The sequence below is a fragment of the Herpailurus yagouaroundi genome, unplaced genomic scaffold, assembly GCF_014898765.1.
Source record: "Herpailurus yagouaroundi ecotype Mexico unplaced genomic scaffold, PumYag 28, whole genome shotgun sequence".
NCBI lineage: Eukaryota > Metazoa > Chordata > Mammalia > Carnivora > Felidae > Herpailurus > Herpailurus yagouaroundi.
Window position 1 is genome coordinate 160,482,823 of NW_024412376.1, and position 6,190 is coordinate 160,489,012.

Genomic DNA, 6,190 nt, shown 5'->3' on the forward strand with positions numbered 1-6,190 from the left:
ATATATATATATATATATATATATATATTTAATCTCACAACTTTTTTATCCATCCATTGATGGGCACTCAGGTTGTTTTTGTGTCTTGGCTATTGTAAATAATGCTGCTATGACTACGAAGGCACAGATATGTTTTTGAGTCAATATTTTCCTTACTTTTGGATATATTCCCAGTAGTGGAATTGCTGGATCATAGGGTAATTCTATTTTTATTTATTTATTTATTTATTTATTTATTTATTTATCTATCTATTTATTTATTTGGAGTATCCTTCATAATGTTTTCCATAGTGGCTGTACCAGTTTGCAATTCTGCCAACAGTGCGAAAAGGGTTCCCTTTTCTCACCTCCATGCCGGAATTTGCCATCCTTTGTCTTTTTGATGATGGTCACAGGTATGAGGTGTTATCTCAGCAGGGCTTTGATTGGCATTTCCTTCCTGATTAGTGATGTTGAGATCTTTTTGTGTGCCTATTGGCCTTTCATATATCTTTTTGAGAAATGTCTATTCAGGTCCTTTGCCCATTTTTTAATTGGGCTGTTTCTTATTTTAATTTACGTATTTTTTTTTTTGCCATTGAGTTGTAGGAATTCTTTAGATGTTTTCAGTATCAGCCTTTAATGAGATATTGGGTTTGCAAATCGCTTTTTCCTTCCCATAGATGTCTTTTCACTTGGCTGATGGTTTCTTTTGCTGTGAAAAAGCTTTTTTGGTTTCATGTAGTTCCAGTTATTTTTTTTTTTTTATTGTGTTGCTTGCGCTTGAGGGGTCATATCCAAAAAAAAAACATCATTAAGACCCTTGTCAAGGAGATCTGATCCTATTTTTTCTTGTATCAGTTTCATGTTTTCAGGTCTTATATGTATTTACTTTTTAATTAATTAATTTGTTTTGAGAGAGAGAGAGAGAGAGAGAGAGAGAAAACAAGGGAGGGGCAGAGAGAGACTCTTAGGCAAGCTCCACACTGACAGTGCAGAGCCCGATGCAGGGCCCAAACTCACAAATCATGAGATCATGACCTGAGTCGAAATCAAGAGTCGGATGCTTAACTGACTGAGGCACCCAGGTGCCCCAGGTCTTACATTTGAATTTTAAATTCATTTAGAGTTATTTTTTGTGAGTAGCATAAAGTATAGGTCCAGTTTCATTCTTACATGTGTGAATACTGAGTTATCCCAGCACCATTTATTAAAGAGACTGTCTTTTCTCCATCTAGCAGTCTTGGTAACTTTGTCAAATATTACTTGACCGTACATGCTTGGTTTTATTTCTGGGCTCTCGATTCTGTTCCATTTGCCCATTTTTCTGTTTTTATACCAATACTATGTTATTTGATGACTGTAGCTTTATAGTTTAGCTTGAAGTCAGGAAGTGCAATGCCTTCTGCCTTGTTCTTCTTTCTCAGGACTTCTTTGGCTACTCAGGGCTGGGGTCTTTTTTTGAGGGTATTAATCTCATGCATAAGGGCTCTATACTCATGACCTGATCAACCCTCCAAGCCCCGCATTTTGGTGCCATCATCTTAACTGCTAAAATTTCAACATATGGATTTGGGGGAGGGACACATACATCCAGCCCATAAAGACCAAACCAGCTTTAATCCGAAATGTTCATATTGTTTCTTCCTGCACGAGTTCTTTTTGGAAGCCTTTGTTTTCCTTCATTCCTTACTGAGCTCTACATTGATACCAATTTCTGACATACATGAATATAATAAAATAAAGGAGCATAAGGATGCTCTCTGGGCACCTGGTGGCCCTACCTACTTCAGGAACTATAGACCACAGTAGGGAAATGAGCAATGAAAATGTACTATCAGAAGAGACAGCACTGAACCTCTCCTTGTATACATTATGGAGTTTGAGTGTTGTGTCACGATGCAAAGAAAACAATAGGCTAAAAGGGAACAGTGTTCTAATTCAGGAGAAGTCAGCCTCATTTTCCTTCTCAAAACGTGTCCGCCTTTCTTAGATTGAGCTGCTACAACAAAATACCATTAACTGGATGCCTTAAGTATCAGATACTGACAGCTGACCTTTGAAGAATGCAAGTTTTAGGGGTGTCAGAGCCCTGCACAGTCAAAAATCCACATGTAACTTCTGAGTCTACAAAAACTCAACTACTAATAGCTTACTCTTGGCCAGATGCTTTACTGATAGCATAAACAATTAACACATATTTTGCTTCTGTGTTATATACTGCATTCTTATGATAAAGTAAGCTTGAGAAAAGAAAATGGTATTAAGGAAATCATAAGGAAGAGAACGTACATTTACAGTACTCTACTGTAAAACGATCCACGTATAAGTGAACCCGTGCATAAGTGGACGGATGCAGTTCAAAACTGTGTTGTTCAACGATCGGTTGTATTTCTCACAGTTCCGGGTGGGGTGCTGGTAATTTGAGATAAAGATGGCAACAAGGTTTGGGTGAGAGCCTCTTTCTGTGTGTTTACATGGCCATTCCTCAGTGCATGTGCATGGAGAGAAATATCCCTTTTTCCCCTTCATGTTCTTGTAAAAGCACTAATCCCATTATAAGGGTCCCACTCTCATGACCTACTCTGAGTCTAATTACCTCCCAAAGGCCTTACCCTACATTATTATGGGTTAAGGCTTCAACATGTTACTAATTTTGCTGGGGCATGAATACTCAGCCCATAACACCTGACATGACTTAGATGGTCATTGGACACTTTAAGTAGCATGGGACCAAGATTGCAGCATAAACCTCTGGATAATCCCAAGGGACATAAATATTCTAAAATTCTAAGACCCTGATGCCTGGCTTTGACAAGCAACATTGGATCTTTGCCAACTTTCATTGCTACCCTGGTCTGCATTTTTTTTTTTTCATTTTCTGCACAGTCCATTCTTACAGAGATGTATGAAAATTTAAAGTATGTGACAAACTTCAGCATATAAATGTAAGAATAAAATGGTATTTTGTCTTCAAATCATTGAATTTTGAACTCAAAAGGACTTAGATGGTTATAATAGAAGAATCATACTTTATAGATTTAAAAAAATCGAAGGTAAGTGATTTTGTTAATTTTTACTTTTCTGAATACCTAAAGTGTGCTTCTTGGGAAACTGGAATCAGAATCAGATCCTTGGACAAGATCACAGCCATTCATTATTTCAACAATTACATGTATAGAAAGCCCACCATATGCAAAGTATTGCTCAATTCTAAAAGAGCCACTGTCACTAAGAAAATATGACAGCAGATATTCCAGGACCAAGATGGGAAGAGAGTGACGGTAGCCAAATAGTGATGGAAGGCAACTGGAAAGTTGAGCCTGAGGTACCTCCCTGCTGTCTCATGACCTGAAATTTCCCACATGTCCCTGAGAGGATGAGACCAGCAAAGACTTCGGGTCAGGATTAAAATTAAATACTATATGTTCATACTTCATGATTGAGGAGGAATAGAAAGTTCTGGAAGTACATCGGTGATATGACTAGTAAGTGATTTGACTCTAGGAAGGAGTTGTACTAAAATATTAATGCAGGTGGAGGCAATATTCTAGACATGAGAATATGAGTTTTCAAATTTGGGGTTTGTTTTTTAAAAAATGCAGATAGAAATATATCATCCATGAATACATAACAGTTTCTGAACTTCCTCACAGAGAGCAGTACCCACTTCCTTCTTCTTCACAGACACCGTCCCATGATTTCATCTTTCTTTCAGGCTCCGGGACCCAATCACTGGGTCAAGGGCGATTTAAGGAGTAGTTTAGTCACTAAGGAGATTTCGTGTCTGTTCTGGTCTCTGGCATAAGCTCCAGCCATTTGACTTACTCATTCCTATGACCAAATCTCCTTTTCATGTACCTAGTCCAGTGCCTGAGGATTTATCTGGGCTCGTACCACTGCCAAATATATTATCAAAATTGAAAGGGAAATATGAAGGGAGGAAAGTTAAGATCCCCACGACAGCAGTGATTATATCTGGATTCCCTAGTGCACAGCAAGCAACAACTAATATGTTAAGTGTTGACCAAATGCTAGAGAATGTTTTAAGTTGGAACAAGCAACGGCTTTCAAGCTAAATCCAACCCATCGCTTATCTTTTTTTTTTAATGTTTTCTTTGTTTTGAGAGAGAGACAGAGACAGAGACAGAGAGAGAGGGAGACAGAGAATCCCAAGCAGACTCCATACTTTCTGTACAGAGCCAGATGTGGGGCTCAATCTCACAAACCGTGAGGTCATGACTTGAGTCTAAACCAAAAGTCAGACACTCAACCGACTGAGCCACCCAGGTGCCCCAACCATAGCCTATCTTTTTCAGCAAAGTTTTATTGAAAAACACCATGGCCCATTAATGCACATACTTCCTATATCTGCTTTTGTTATGCAGCAGCAAAGTTGGGTAGTTGTGACAAAGCCCACATTGACCATGAAGCCTACAGTATTTACTTTCTGACCCTACACAGAAAATGTCTGTTGACCTAAATGCTTTACCACAAATTCCTATCTATGTGACCCTCAAAAACTGCTTCGCGATGTAACATTTTTACATAAGAGATAAATGAGAAGTGCCTAAAAAGAGACGAAATCTGTCAGGAGGGCCTGGGTGGCTCAGTCAGTTAAGTATCCAACTCTTGGTTTCAACTCGCAACATGATCTCACCATTCATGAGATCAAGCCCAGCGTTGAACTCTGTGCTGGGGGTGGAGCCTACTTAAGATTGTCTCTCTCCTCTGCCCCTCCCCTGCTTGCATGTGCATGCTCTCTCTCTTAAAAAAATGCTGTGTCAAAGCTGAAGATTATATAGCCAGCTAGGAGTCCACAGACTGAGGATTCAAATTTAGCCCATCTTCTCTTGAGTCTATGCACTTTAAAAAAAAAATGATTGCTGTAAATAAATATTTTTATGTGCATGTGAATGTATAAATGGCTTTATTCACAAAAAAACTCACATACCGTACAATTTACCCACTTAAAATATACCATTCTTTGGTGTTTAGAATATTCACAAAGTTGTGCAAGTATCACAACAATCAATTTTAGCACATTTTCATTATCCCCAAAATAAGCCTCAAACTCATTAGTAGGATCTATATATTCTCCACTTCCTCTCCAACCTTTGCTTTGTCTCATTTTTTAAAAACATTGCCATCCTAGTAGGATGTACGATGCTATCATCTTTTTAATTTATTTTCCCTACTTGGTACTGATTTTGAGCATCTTTTCATGTGTCTATTGGACATTTGTATTTCCTCTTTGAATAAATGTTTATTCAGAGTTTTTGCTTATTCTTAATTGTTTTTTACTTATTATCAACTTTTAGGAATTCTTTATATATCCTAGATACAAGTTTTTTTGTGTTTTGTTTTTGTTTTTGTTTTTGTTTTTGTTTTTATCAGATACAGAATTTGCCAATATTTTCCCCCATCCTGTGGTGATCTATTTTCTTTCTTGGGCACCAGTGTAAATGGCATTATGTTTTTCATTTCAAATTCCACTTGCTTATTGCTAGTATATGAAAGCAATTGATTTTCGTGTATTAACTTTACATTCTACAACCTTGCCATAATCACTTCCTAGTTCCAGGGGTTTTTCTTTTTGTTGATTCTTTCAGATTCCTACATAGATGATTGCGTCATATGCAAACAAAAATAATTTTATGTCTTCCTTTTATTTATTTTTCTTGCCTTATTGCATTAGCAAGGACTTCCAGTATGATGGTGAAAAGAAATGGCAAGAGAGCACATCATTGCCTTGTACCCTTTAGAAGTGAGAGCTTCACATGTCTCATTATTAAGTATGTTATTTGTAAGTTTTTTTTTTGTAGATAGTCTATCAAGTTGAGAAAATAATTCTCTATTCCCAGTTTGCTGAGATTTTTTTTTTATCATGAATAGGTGTGAGATTTTATCACATAATTTTTCTGCATCTATTGGTATGATGATGTGATTTTTCTATTTTCGTCAATTGATATGATGGATTACATTAACTTATTTTCAAATGCTGAACCAGCCTTATAATCCAGAGATGAATTCCACTTGGTTGTGGTATACAATTCCTTTTTATACTTTTTAAGATTTGATTTGCTAATATTTCACTGAGGATTTTGCATGTACTTTCATGAGAGATATTGTTCTGTTGTTGTCTTGTAATGATTTTTTTTTTTGTTTGTTTGTTTTTTGGTTTTGATACTATGGTAATGCTAGCCTCATA